This window comes from Phascolarctos cinereus, unplaced genomic scaffold (assembly GCF_003287225.1).
Source record: "Phascolarctos cinereus isolate Bilbo 61053 unplaced genomic scaffold, phaCin_HiC Scaffold_4;HRSCAF=312, whole genome shotgun sequence".
Taxonomy (NCBI): domain Eukaryota; kingdom Metazoa; phylum Chordata; class Mammalia; order Diprotodontia; family Phascolarctidae; genus Phascolarctos; species Phascolarctos cinereus.
The window spans coordinates 136,029,360-136,044,461 of NW_027555847.1; the positions used below are offsets into that span (position 1 = coordinate 136,029,360).

The window sequence follows — 15,102 nt, forward strand, 5'->3', positions numbered from 1 at the left end:
AAGCCAGGGACATGGCTGAGGTGAGGAGAGGGGAGAAGTCGAACTAGAGACTGTGGGACATGTAGGAATTGAGTCTATAGGGGGTGGAGTTGGGAGAACTCTTGTTCTCCCACTCCAAATTCTCCTAAAGGAAACTACCTGGATCAATGTTGAATGTCCCTGTAGGGACTCTGACTTTGGGATGTCAATGTCAACAGAGTATGCATACTGCAGAAGGAAGAAGTCTAGCCTTCTGGCATTCTAGAGATCGGGTTCTAGATGATCTCTCAAGCAGGGTTTTTCATGGAAAACCCCTTTGGTAGTCCAATGAAGCTTCCCCTTCTCAGAATAATGCTTTTTAAAATGCATAAAATGAAATACATCAGAACACAAAGCAAATCAATTACAGTGAAAATTAAGATGTAAATTTTTCTTCCCATCCAACTTCACAATCCTCTTGAAATCCATCCACGGAACCCAGGTTAAGAACTGGTAAGGGCTCAGAGGTCTTGTCAAGCTCTGAAAACATATTGGCTTAAACTGTTTGGTGCCCTTTTCTATCCTTCCAAGCCTAAATTTAGGGCTAATGTCATTGATGATATTAATAATGGTCATTTCATGGTTTTGTAATATTTCTTGGCTTACAGAGATAGGTAAGGGAACAGGATGAATGACTTGCCCATGTTTGAACAGACATTCAATGTCAGAGCCTGGATTCAAATTCAGGTTTCCCAACTTCAAAGTCAGCACTTCCCCCCATCCCCCCCCATCACACCATTATATTGCCTGTCTCAAAGCATTCAAATCAAGCATTTGTTAAACACCTACTTAAAAGGTATGTTGAGTGTACAGAACCTCATGAGGGGCTAGGTGCTGGAAAAATCCAAAGTTTCTGTGAGACCTAGGCCTGCTTTCATGGAGTTTAAAGTAAGTGCTTTTCTTATAATACCCCTGTGAAGTTGGCAGGGAAATATTATCCTCATTTTATGAACACCACAGGCTTATATTGATAAAGTAAACATTATACAGGTGCTGCTTTCAGTAAAGACATTCTTTCCCATGCTGGAAAAGGTAGATCATTCATCATTTCAATTCAGATAAGGAAAATGCACTAGGTGCAAATCCCCTCCCCCAAACCCCAAACAAACCCCAAAACCACAACACCCAGAAACTACCTGTTTTGAAATCAATTAATTGAATATTGGGGATAGGTAAGGAAACCAGGGAGGGAAGATGCCTCTTGGCTTATCCATATATGCCTATTAACTTCCTTCTATACTTTTGAGGCCAATGAGGACACACTTTCCTGACTTCGTACTTTTTCATTGGCTGTCTTCCATGTCTGGAATATTCTCTCTGCTTACCTCCTCTTCTGGCTTCTTCAGCTTCCTATAAGACATCTCAAATCTCACCTTCTGCAAGAGGACTTTCCCCATCCCCTCTCCCTCTAAGACTATCTCCCATTTACACTGCATAAATTTTGCACATACATAATTATTCACATGTTGTGCCCCCATTAAAATGTGAGGTCCTTGAAGGCAGTAAAGTGCCTAATACAGAGTAAGCGCTTGACTGACCAACCCAAGTGAGAACTTAGTTCAGTTGGGGTACATTCAGTGACTCCATCTGTAGAAAACCAGGCTAGTCTTGACATCTTGTTCTACTTTTGTAATTATTAAATGCAATAGATCCAATATATACAAAATCATTCTGGCCCAGATATAAGTAGATTCTTGAAGACATTATTTCTCACTGAAAATCCCCACAGAGACTTCAAGTATGTTCTCTTCACTCTGGGATTGAACCTATGAGGTTCACTGAAGAAAAGTCTGTCAGAAGACAGTCTTTGCGGGAACCATTGGTCTGAATTTGAAGCACCATTAGTCTGAAGCAAATGTACTGAGTCACTTGGCATTATGTTTAGTAATCAGATCTATTCAAAACAATATTTTTATTAGAAAATATTCAAACAGCTATTTGGAAGATGGTCATGTTAGAGAGACTTCCTCCATGAACCAAACATCCCAGTTTGATAACAAGAAGTATGGGTCTTATTTACTCTTGTGAAATTCTTCATGGGAAGTTTTAGAAATTATCTCAGATTGTATGGTTTTATGTTCAAAGTACAATTTAGGCACAAGGTGTTTGTGAAAGATACATATTGAGATGTTAAATCCTAAGAGTCAGTTTCATACAGCTTTAGGGACTTCAAAGATATTTTCAAGTCCCAGGGAATCAAATAACCATTTATGAGAATAAATAATTCTATCTTGTAATACATGTTGTATGTGAATGTGTATATATGTATATACGTATGTATGTGTATACATTTGTGTGTGTGTATATATACATATATGTATACATATCTTTATATAAAATATTAGTATTTTCTGGTAACTTGTGATATATGCTAGCATTTGTGTGTAAATCTAGTTTGTTTTGATCATCAGCTAGTAGCCTTTAAATTTAGAAGCCTAGCAGATTTCTAGCCTTATGCATTACTTCATTCTATCTATAATTTTGAGACCCCAGTGTTTTGCTTCCATCCAGGTGAGGAAACTGAGTCTCATGGGCATTAAGTGAATTGCACAAGAACACATAGCTAGAAATGACAAAGTTGTGACTCTAGCCTAGGGCCTAACAAACATTTCCCAATTGCCAACTATTTGCACAACACTGTGCCAGGTGCTGGACACATAGACACACCACCATCAAGTCCCCCCCAAACAGTCATTGCCTTCAAGGAACTTACATTCTACTGAGTCTTCATTCAACATACACAAGGTCTAGCACTCTTCCACGGGGGCCTAGATGGAATGTCCCTCCAATGCCTGGGAGATATAATGATGAGAGGGGAGGAGGAGGCAAAGGTCCCATTCTGAGGTTCCTTTTTGTTGACACCCAACCCTGGATCCAATATGACCCTGTCTCAGGCTCAATCCCAATCCCTGGGCCGCGCTCAGAGATTTGGGGTGAGTCGAGCCTCCTCACCCGCTCCCAACTGATTCATTAAGTGAGTCACTTCAGATTCTAGAAATTCCTCCCCAGCGATGAGTGTGAAAACAATGAGACAGCTGGATTCTTGGATTTCCCTTCATCACGAACTCCCAGTCACCTCTCCTGACCTGTAGCTTCCTCCTTGTGCCCCAGGTTGGCAGGGAACTGACAAAAGAACCAGAGGGAGGGGATTCTCTAGGCAAAGTCATTGGGAGGGGAGCTTTTCTGCACTCAGAGCCCCCTCCCACCCCAAGACCTTCCCATTGTCTTGTCCTGCTCCTTTCAGAACCCAAGGCTGCCTTTTCTGGGTCTTAGTTCTTGTCAGATGCTGGCTTCCCTTCCTCTCAATCCTTAGGGCTTCCTTACCCTTCTTTGCCCTCCCTGCCCTGCCCTGCCCAGCCCAGTCCCCTCTCAGCTCTTACTAACTCTAATCCAAAGGTGGTGGTTTGGTCTAAAGTAATCTTTTCTTTCTTTTCTTTTCTCTTTCTTTCTTTCTTTCTTTCTTTCTTTCTTTCTTTCTTTCTTTCTTTCTTTCTTTCTTTCTTTCTTCTCTTTCTTTCTTTCTTTCTTTCTTTCTTTCTTTCTTTCTTTCTTTCTTTCTTTCTTTCTTTCTTTTTCTTTTTCTTTTTCTTTCTTTCTTTCTTTTTCTCCTAAGGCCCTGAGCAATCCTTCAGTCCTTATAGGGGAAAGAGCCCTGAGTTGAGAGTCCAAAGACATGAGTTCCAGTCCTGCCTCTGAAGGACTTGCTGTATGAACTTAGCCCAGTTACTCCCCCTTTCCAGAAAGGTTGCCCCATCTGTAAACTGAAGAGACCAGAATATCTGGACTATAAGGCCCTTTCCAGTTCTGACATTCTTTGTTGTATATCCCAAGGTCCTTTCCAACTAGAGTCACAACTAGCTTGGGATGATTGGGATTCTACCCCAAGTACCAACACCTGGGTGTGAGTGCTTCCTCCCCATGGTGACTGTTGGCATAAGCTGCCAAATAATATTAACTCCCCTTTACCCCAGGGGGATTGTACCTCTAGGGCCCTGGTCACTGTGGCACCTCTCTGCTAGGGGCTATCTCCCTTCATCCCCAATCTTTCAGGGATATAAAGTGGACTCTTCTCAGGGTTGGACCACTCCCTTTCCTGGCATGGCTGCACTCAGTAGTTCTCTGTGATGTCTGCACCCTTGACTATTTTTGCTCTGGCTGAGAAGAATTTCCAGCTATATCTCTGCTTCTATTTCTTACAGTGTGTGTTCCCAGATCTGAACATTCTGTTTTCTGTTCCAACGTCCCATGTAGCTCAGATAGTCAATATTTTATGATTGTGATTCCAATTTCTCACCCCCAATTCAGAAGTCTGATCTCTCCAAGCCCAACTCTGTTCCCTGTTACTTCTTCTCCCTAGCCCACCCATCTCTTCACCCCCTCAACCTCACCTAGGACCGGGGTTTTCCCACCCCACCCCCAGAGCATTCTTACCTGGGCTGAAGAACCCCTCCCTGCTTCACCATAACAGACTGGTCTCCTGCTAACAGGAGCAGAGAACCGGTCTGGGGAGGGAGGAGGTGACTCAGAGGGGAAGGAGGGTTGGGCAGGGAAACTCAACGCCAGGTGTTCTGTGTTCGCCTATCAACCTGGAAACCACAGCCTCTTACAATGTTTCAGCTGGAACCCAAAGTCCACATTCCTGGCATCCTTGTTATTTTAGCGCTGCTTTGGAGTATCTTCAGATTCGGATCTCTCTCTGCTTCTCAGTCTCCGTCACTCCCTATGCTATCCCCCAGACACTTCTCTTTCTTCTCATTACTTCCTCTTCTTTGGTCTTCCCTCTAATGTGTCCTCCTTCTATGTCCTGTAGCCTCCTCCTTCACTGTGTACCTCAGTTGTCCCCTCTCTGTATGTCCCTTAGTCCACCCCCTCTCTCTTTGAATCCTTTAGTCTCCCCCTCCCTGTGTCTCTCACTCAGTCTACTTCTCTTTCTGGTGGTCTTTGCTGCCTAGAGAGCTACAGAGCCCTTTAGTGGTAGTGTTATTTTGTGGGTCTTTCCCCAGCCCCCAAATTGGAAAAAAACTTACTTTCTTCTCTGGCAAATCCCACCTCCCCATGGACCTACATATAGTCCTCCAGACTTATAGTAGTACTACCTTGTTATTTTCCTCTAAATGCTATTTGTCACTCCCTTTTAAAGTCCAGATCCAGGGGTGTGTAATTCAGGTGTAGGAAACAGCCACAAACTATGTCAAGTGAGGACTAGTTGGGGATATTTAGTCACAGACTTATGTCAAATGAGGACAGGTTGGGGATATCTAGCCACAAACTCAGTTAAGTGAAGACTGGTTGGATTTATTTAGCCTGGAGAAGAGAAGATGGATGGGGTGGAGAAGCATGGCTATGATAGCTATTTTCAAGTATTTCAAGGGATGTCACCTGAAGGGAGATTAGATTTGTTCTTCTTGGCCACATATTGAAAAATCAAAAATGATTTCACATTTCACACCTTTTACCAAGATAAGCTCAAAATGGGTACATGATTTAGACACAAAGGGTGATCTCATAAACAAAGTAGGGAAGCATGGAAAAAATTACTGATCAGATCTATAGATAAGGGAAAAGTTCATGACCAAACAAGAGATGGAGAGGATCACAGGAGGTAAAATGGATAATTGCGATTGCATTAAATTAGCAAGTTTTGTGCAAACAAGACCAAAAATGCAGCCAAAAACTAGAAGGAAAGCAGGAAACTGAGGGAAAAAAATTATAGCAAGTGTCTCTGATAAAGGTCTCATTTCTCAAGTACATAGACAGCTCGTTGTATGAGACCTTAAATCATATTATAAAATGAGAGCAGTGTTGAAGTGTAAAATGTGTATTTTTTATTATTTTAAATTAAAATGTTCTTGTATAACTAAAACCTATGTAGCCAAGAATAGAGGAAATGCAGAAAATTGGGGGGGGGAACTTTCATAGATGATCTCTCAAATAAAATGTGATTGGATTGGAATATTGTTATGGTGTAGGAAATGATGAGCTGGTGGATTTAGAAAAATATGGAAAGACTTGAACTTATTCACCTTCAGAGAAACAGATGACAAGTGGAAATAAGGATAATATGGACTTACATGTATACATTTGAGTGTATATATGTATTTGCTTATTATGTATATGTATGTATATATGTATATGTGTGTATATGCACATATGTATATCTATGTACATATACATATATGTATACATATGTCTGCACTTAATTGTAGCCTTTGGGGTGGGGAGGGGAAAAATAAAGTAAAAAGTGCACAGCAGAGGACAAAAGAAAACCTCAAGGAAGCAAAGAAAAGATGGACAGCTTTGAAAATAATATATAGCATTTATTATATAGCTTTCTTGAAATGAAAATATATTGCTATATATTGAATCCTCTTTTATGTTCTGCTTGTGTACATGGCAATCTTTTTTTCCCTTATTTTGAATTTATGTTTAAAATAAATTTAAAAACTTAAAATAACTCAATAAAAAGTTCAAAAAAGTAAAATTGAAAAAAGAAAGTAAAGCTCTTTGAGGGCAGGTCTTGCTAACTTATGTTTGTATTCCCACCATTGAGCACAGTGCCTGGCATATATACCACATATTAAAACTGCTTTATCTATCCCATGATAATTCAAAGGATAGATTCCCTTCTGGTTTCCTGATCCCCAACCCAGCATGCCAGTAGTGGTAAGGAGGTTGAAGAAGTTGAGCTCACTCCTTCTCTTCTGGCTTCACAATCCACCAGGATTCAGTGGCCAGAAGAATAAGATCTAATACATCTTCTTTCTCATCCATTACCAATACCCAGCCTGATGCGTGGGGATGAGACAGAGGTTTACACAATAGAAGCCCCATCCTTGGAACATGCACAGTGTGCTCTGCCTACTGAGAACTCATGTGGAAGAGGCTAGGGCACCTGTTCCAACGAGTGGTGATGAAGTATAATGGAATGATCTTATTTTCCAGTTCAGAGCATGCACACATATTCTAACTGTATTATAAGCAGTCCCCTTGTGGTTGTCTGTACTTTGTTCTCAAAGAGGACCAATGACATCAGGAAGGTGATGTCTTGACTTGCAAAAGAATTGGATTTAAGTGAGGCAGGGCTGTGCAGAGTCACCAGCCTCACTCTTTCCTCCGGAGCCTTCTGGGCCTAGTGGCATCAGTAGATCAGGATGACTGAGGATGGTCCTGGATGAAGTGGGAGACCTTGGCCATATTAAGCTAAGGTCTTTCTCAAGTTTCAACTTATCTGAGGCAAAACCCTTTCAGTGATGAAAGCTAGGTAAGAAATGAGGCAAAAAATGACCTCTTTTACCTAGTCAAAAAAAATAAATCAATCTGGGAGGGAAGACCTTCTGAGTTTCTGGCCAAAACAGAAATAATTGTAATTTACATTCACTCTGAGCCATCAAAGACCAAACAATGACCAAATGATGCTTGACCAGTTCACTTACTATGAGGAGAAGAGCCTTTCAATTGCCTGCTAACCTGAAACTGAGAATGTATTCAAAGAAACTAACTAGAGAAGACCTTTTCACTTTCCTGGCTGCATTAGAGGGAGAGAGACAAACTGTAGGCCTCTGAATGGGGAAAGGCCTCAGGTACTTACCACTTGGGGTTGGCACATGACTGGTGAATTTGGGATTCAACTCTTTACGTTTGTTTTTTCCTGCTCTGAGCCAATGTTTGTCAGAGACAATGTATTAATACACAAGCATTTCTGTTTGGAGAAAGTTCCAAAATGGCATAGTTTATCTTGCCAATTGAAATTTTCCCCACCTAATCCCGTCACATCATGAAATAAAGAACAAAATTCCTTCAGCAAGATAAACCAAAGGTACAGAATTTATTTAGGATTTTTGATTTATCAAACAAAACACTAATCGTATTAATGCTAGTGTACCTTTGAAGAAACTATCTTCCTGGAACCAATTATTTCATCATTAGCTACTTTTCTTTCAGTCTGGCCTAATGTGAACAAAGAGACGTTTCTTTTCATCGAATTCAACAAAGACTCTTCCATTCTTAGTCTGGTCACTGCAAAGAAAAATCAAGTGTCTTGGTTTCAGGGAACTGAGATTCCTTCCTGAACTAGATTGAGAATTCTATTAAAAAAAAATTTTAAAGCCTGAATGGGTCTTTGATTCAAATAAAACAGAGGACTTCAGAGTAGTATATTATTTCCTTGGCACAGATTAAGTCTTCTGATAAGGTTTTTACTAATATTTAGGTGACATCAAAGACTTTAAGCTATGATATTATTTCTTAATATTTAGTTTTTCTTTAAAAAAAGAGATATAGTACGATATACTTGCACTGCATGTTATGCTCAAATGCCCTATAGATAAAAATAATATTAAAGATAATCTATTATCTGATAAATAATATAGCACCTGGGTATTTAAAGAAAAACTTAATCCCTAAAGAGATCAAAGTAAGAAGAAAAGGCCTGATATGTATAATATACATAGCAGTTTTTTTTAATGGCAAAGAACGGAAAACTAAGGAAGTGCTCATCATTTGGAGAAAAGCTGAATAAATTATAATATATTCACGGAAAGGAATTCTATTATGCTATTAGAGATGATGAAAGGGATAATTTCAGAAGACCAGTATCCTTAATGAATGTTGATGCAAAATATTGTATGAAATATCTGTGAAGAAACTACACTAACATGTTAAAAAGATTATACACTACGATAAAGTTGGATTTGTATCAGGAATGCAAGATTGTCTTAATATTAAGGGAAATATAAACATAATAGGAGATAATAACTACACCTGTGATTTCATGGATATAGTGATTTCATGGATACCAATGCAGTTTGGCACCTTCTCTGTAACTTATGGTCTTAGAGAGTTTCTTAGAATACAGAGATGTTATATGATTTGTCCTGAGTCACATGGCCAATATATCACAGAGTTAGGACTTGAATTCAGGTTTCTTGACTCTGAGGACAGTTCTTTAACCTCCATGCCATGCTACCTCACAAACATAATAATAATACCTCACAAACAGAAACAATAAAATTACAATGACATCAATAGATACAGAAAAAACTTTTGACAAATGACAATACTCCTTTTATTTTAAAACTATTTAAAAGAAATGTGATGTATAAAAAGCTTGAGAGATGGTTTCTAGGCAATTAATAATTTTTATTAATAATGCTAGCATAATATTAATAAAAAGATGGTCATCTGGCTGTCTCTCTCAGCCCAAAAGACAAATCATGGAATCTATTCAATGTTTATGTGCCCTGCCTTGGAAGAGTGGATGTTCCTGAGGGTGGAAATCAACTCTGATTGATTAATAATTAATGAGAGAATGAATATTATAATCAGAGGTGGACCTATTCTAATGAGGGTCTGGGGTTAGTGACTCTGATCACTCAGTCTTGGTCAAAGAGACTTATCTATATTGATATCACCCTGTCTGACAAAAGGGAGAATTTACATTTTCCCAGACCTGTCAGAGTAAAATACTATGGGTTTCCTCACCTAGGTAGGGTCCAAACAGATTGAGGAGAAAGTTAATTCAAGACCAGAGCTAACAGAACATTTGACTTTCAAAGGCAAGACTCAAGTGAAACATGAAGAGGTAAACAGGAAAGAGAAATCATAAGAGACTTATTAAGGTTGAACTGTTTACATTCCTGCATGGAAAGATGATATTTGTAACTAATGAGACCTTTGTCAGTATTAGGGTAGTTGGAGGGAAAAAATTATATGTATGTATGTATATAGATAGATAGATAGATAGATAGATAGATAGATAGATAGATAGACAGAGGGCACAGGGTGAATTGAAGATGAAGGGGTGATATCTGGAGAATAAAATTAAGGAGTGAGAGAGGATTATATTGGGAGAAGGAGAAAGGGAAAGGTAGAATGAGGTAAATTATCTTATATAAAACAGACAGGAAAAGGCTTTTACAATGGAGGAGAAATGGGGGAAGGTGAGAGGGAATGAGTGAATCTTATTCTCATCAGATTTGGCTTAAGGAGGGAACAACATACACACTCAATTGAGTATGGAAATCTATCTTACCCTATAGGAAAATAGGTGGAGGTGGGGTGGGGAGGTAGGGTTGGGGTGGAGTTGAAGGGGACAAAAGCGGAGGGGAATGATAGAGGGAAAGGCAGATTGGGGGAGGGGTAATCAGAAGCAAACACTTCTAAGGAGGGACAGGGTCAAAAGAGAGAATAGAATAAATGGGGGTGGGATAAGATGAAGGGAAATATACTTAGTTTTTTAAAAAAAGAAAGTTAATTCAATCTCATTATCAGCAATGTCTTTCAGATGTTGGCTTGGCTTACTAGAAAATATAGTTTCAGAAAAAGGATAAATCCAGTGTCTCAATATTAACAGCGTTATTTAATAATCACTTCTCTCAGAAGAAAGGAAAGCTATTTGTATTCATGTGAAAAATGCTCCAACTACTAATAATAAGAGCAGTATAAAACAACTTTGAGTTTCCACCTCATACTAGATTATATATGGTGCTCATACGTACATAAACATTTATAGATATAGATATGTAAAAGGATTATATATAGTGCTATATATTGTATTATATATAATATATATGTTTTATATGTGTGTGTGAAAGAGAATATTTTGAAGTCCCCTATTAGTATAATTTTACTATTTATTTCTCCCTGCAATTCATTTAACTTTTCCTTTAAAGGCCTGGATGTTATACCATTTAGCACAAATGTGTTAAATGTTGATATTAATTTATTATCTACAGTGCCATTGAACATAACATGATATCCCTATTTATCTCTTTTTACCAAATCTATTTTAGATTTTGTCTTATCTGAGATTATGATTTCTACTTCTGCTTTTTTTTAGTTCATTTGAAGTATAATAGGTTTTCCCAATGCCCTTTTAAAAATAATTAAAATTTTGTCTTTCAATTTTCAAGCATTTTTCTCCTTTCTACCTCCCCCACTGGGAAAGAAGACAATAAAATCCTTGTAACAATTATGCATAGTCAAGCAAAACAAATTCCTGAATTAGCCATATCCAAAAATGTGTACCTCGTTCTTTATATTGATCCATCATGTCTCTGTCAGGAGGTAGATATGTGAATAGTCAGGACTGGTCCTCTGAAACTATAGTTGCTCATTACATTGATTAGAGTTTTTAGTTCTTTCAAACATTTTGCAGTGTTGGTGTTATAAGTTATTCTGGTTCTGTTCACTTTATAAAAATTTTTGTAATTTTCTCTGAAACCACTATTTCTTAGAGTGCAATAATATTCCATTACATTTCTATTTAAGCCAAATAATAATAATTTGTTTAGCTGTTATCCAATTGAAGGGTGCTCCCTTAGATTCCAGGTTTTTGGCAGTGCAAAAAGAGCTGCCATAAACATTTTTGTACCTAGAGGACCTTTTCCTCTTTCTTGATCTCTTTGGGATATAGGCCTAATAGTGATATTGCTGGCTCAATGGGCATGCATAGTTTAGTAACTTTGGGGGCATATTTCAAGTTGCATTATAGAATGACGATAATTCAGTTTTACCAAAAATGCATGAATGCGACTCTTTTTACCACCAGTCTCTTCCAAAATTTGTCATTTTCTGTTTTTGTGAACTTGCCAATCTGATAGATATGAATTGGGACCTCAAAGTCATTTTAATTGGTGTTTCTTTAATTATTGGTGATTTAGAGAATCTTTTCATATGGCTATAAACAGCTTGAATTTCTTTTCTTAAGAACTTCATGTTCCTATACTTTGACCATTTATCAATTGGGTAATGGCTGCTATTCTTATGGATTTGAATTAGCTCCTTATTCATCTTGGAAGTGATACTTTTTGGAGGAACTCATTACCAAGATTCTCTCTGCCCCTACCTTACTGTTCCCCTTCTAATATTAGCTGCATTTTGATTTGTTTGTGCAAAATGTTTTTAATACTATGCCATCAAAATTGTCCATTGCCTCTTCTGTGATCTTCTCCCTTGTTTGTCCCTGAACTCTTCCCATATCCATAAGTAATAAAGGTAATTTCTTCCTTGTTCCTCTGATGTCTTCTTTTTTAAATAATATTTTATTTTTCCCCCAACCTAATTTCTTTTTAATATGACTTTTTATATCTAGGTCCAATATCTATTTGGTGCTTATCTTGGTTTATTTTATAAGGTGTTCTTCCATGCTGTTGTCCAATTGTCCCAGAAATTTTTGTCAAAGAGTCTTTACTCCAGTATGTGGGGTCTTTGGATTTATCAAATACTGGGCTGTTAGGTTCATTTGCTTCAATTAGTTGTGTAGGCTAGCTGTTCCACTGATCAACCTCTCTATTTTTTAACCATAACAAAATGTCTCTATGGTTATTGTTTTATTGTACGGTTTGAGGTCTGCTACCTCTAGGCCTCTCTATCTTCCACTTTTTTTTCATCATTTCCCTTGAGATTCTTGGTCTTTTATTCCTCTGGCTGAATTCTGTGATTTTTCCCTAGTTCTGTAATTGATACTTTGACAGTTTGATTAGTATTAAATAAGTAAATTAATTTAAATAGTAATGCCATTTTTAATTTTTATCCATAAGCAATTATTTAGATCTTCTATTTTCATAAGGAATATAGTCATATAGTTCCCATGTCTATGTTGGTAGGCACACTTTCAAGTATTTTAAACCTGAGTTCAAATCTGGACTCAGACACTTACTAGCTGTTTGACCCTTCACAAGTTGCTTAATATCTGTCTGCCTTAATTTACTCATCTGTAATATGGAGAATATAATAGTATTTACCTCCTAGGGTTGTTGTGAGGATAAAATGAGATAATATTTGTAAAGGGTATTGCAAATCTTTAAAATCCTATATAAATTCTAACTATTGTTACTGTTGTCATTAGTAGTAGTAATAGTAGCATTTAGTAGTAGTATTTCATAGTAACTTTAAACATAATTTCTCTTTCTATCTCTTCTTGTTGAGTTTTCTTGGCAATGTACAGAAATGGTGATGATTCATGTGGCTCTATTTTATATCCTGCTATGTTGCTGAAGCTGCTGTTTCAGATAATTTTTATTTGGCTATCTTGTATTCTCTATGTACATTGTCATTTGCAAATGCGACAATTTTGTTTCTTCTTTACCTGTGTTTATTCCCTCAATTTCTTTTTCTTTTCTTATTGCTATAGCTAGCATTTATAGTACTATTTTAAATACTAGTGGTGAAAATAGACATCCTTGTTTTCCCCCGATATTGTTGAAAAAACTCTAGTTTATCTCCTTTATGTATAATATTGGATCTTGTTTGTGAGATATATACTATTTACCATGTTAAGGAAAAGTCCATTTGTTTCTGTTTTCTAGTCTGTTTGCTGTTGTTTTACAGAAATGGGTATAGCGTTTGTCAAAAGCCATTTCTGTACCAACTGATATAATCATATTATTTTTATTGTTATTAATATGGTCAATTACATTTGTAGTTTTCTTAATATTGAACCAACCCTGTATTTATGGCACAAGGCCATCCTGGTCAGTATGTATAATTTGTTATATGTTGCTTAGCTCCTTATTTTAATGCATCGTGAGTCTTTATTTTTCAATTGTATTTTTTGGTATATTTTAACATGTTTCACATATTGTTAGATTTTACTTTCCAATCCGTTCTACTATCCTCTTCCATTTCATAGGTGAATTCTTTCTATTCATTAATATTATTAAATTACTTATTGAATTATTATTTATCAAATTTTAAAATCATTTATTTCTCTCTACACTATACTCTTATACTTTCCCCCTTTGAAATACCTCTTCAGAAAGAAGAGACGAGTGAGAGAAGGAATATGCTCAGTACCGGTGATTTATGTTTGATGCCATCTGCTTCTATTCCTCCCAACCCAGCCTTCTTATTTTCCCATAGACCAGACACTAATTATAGATTCTTACTCTTTTTTTTCCCTTTCCTTTTAAACCCCACTTCACACTCCACCATCTGAGGTTGGAGTTTGTTTTGCTTCTGACTAATCCCTCCCTGAATCTAACACTCCTTCTTATTCCTTGCTCTCCCCTTTCTCAGTTCCTTACAGTTTTCCTATTGAGTTGAATGTATTTCTACACCAAACTCTCTCTCTCTCTCTCTCTCTCTCTCTCTCTCTCTCTCTCTCTCTCTCTCTCTCTCTCTCTCTCTCTCTCTCTCTCTCTCTCTCTCTCTCTCTCTCTCTCTCTCTCTCTCTCTCTCTCTCTCTCTCTCTCTCTCTCTCTCTCCTCTCTCTGTTTTACCATCCTTTGGTTTCAATACAAGTGAGATTCAATAGACACCCCTTTTACTTTTTTTGGTATAATCCTTGAGAGTAGGAACCGTTTTATTTTTAGCTTTGTATTCCCAGAATCTAGCAATGTCTGACACATAATAGAGACTTGATAGATGCTTATTGAATGACTAATTATTCTAGGGAAGTTTTATTACTTCTCTGATATCTGACTTCTATTCAGAAAAAGAAAGAGAAAGAGAGAAGGTAGCCAGAAAATTAAGGCCCTTCAGGCCACATGCAGCTTGCAATAACCTCCTAATCAATCTCTATCCCTCAAGTTTCACTTCTCTCCAATTCATCCTTTGAATAGCTGCCAAACTGATTTTCTTCCCTAAAGAGCATATCTAACCATGTCACTCTCAAAAAAACAAAACAAAAACAAAATCCCAGTGACTTCCTATTGACCCTAGAATCAAATATTATTTTATTTTTATCTGAACCCTTTAAAATGTCTCTTGTTCTGCATTATAATGTACAGTATTATTAGTACAATAATACATTGTGACAGGATGCTGAAGATAATGCGTATGATCAGGTAAAAATCCCCAGTATTTTGCTATTGGATCTCCTGGGAAATTGCCATAACCTGAATGTGGTCACAAATGGGCTAATGTGATTCATAAATGTACCCTCTCAGCCTAAAGAAAGAGGCAGCTTAAAACCATGCAAAAGGAGTGACTTGGGAGAGAGTATCTTGGCACCAAGAGTGAGGCATGGACATCTGGGTAGGAGAAGGGTCAGCCACCATGACTGGCAACTATATCAGGAATAGAGAGAAGTATCTTAAGGAAGGGAGGTACCAGCCATGAGAAGCTCTGTGCTGAACTCCAGGA

General features: G+C 37.5%; 1 protein-coding gene across 1 annotated transcript in view; it reads right to left on the reverse strand.

Moving 5' to 3' along the window:
* Positions 1-4,503, reverse strand: part of LOC110221984 (serine protease 27-like) — an 85,427-nt gene extending 80,924 nt beyond the window's left edge. Inside the window, exon 1 of the mRNA XM_078152628.1 lies at positions 4,450-4,503. The gene's annotated coding sequence lies outside the window, so the exon portion shown is untranslated. The remainder of the gene's footprint in view (positions 1-4,449) is intronic.
* Positions 4,504-15,102: the final 10,599 nt, after the last annotated feature.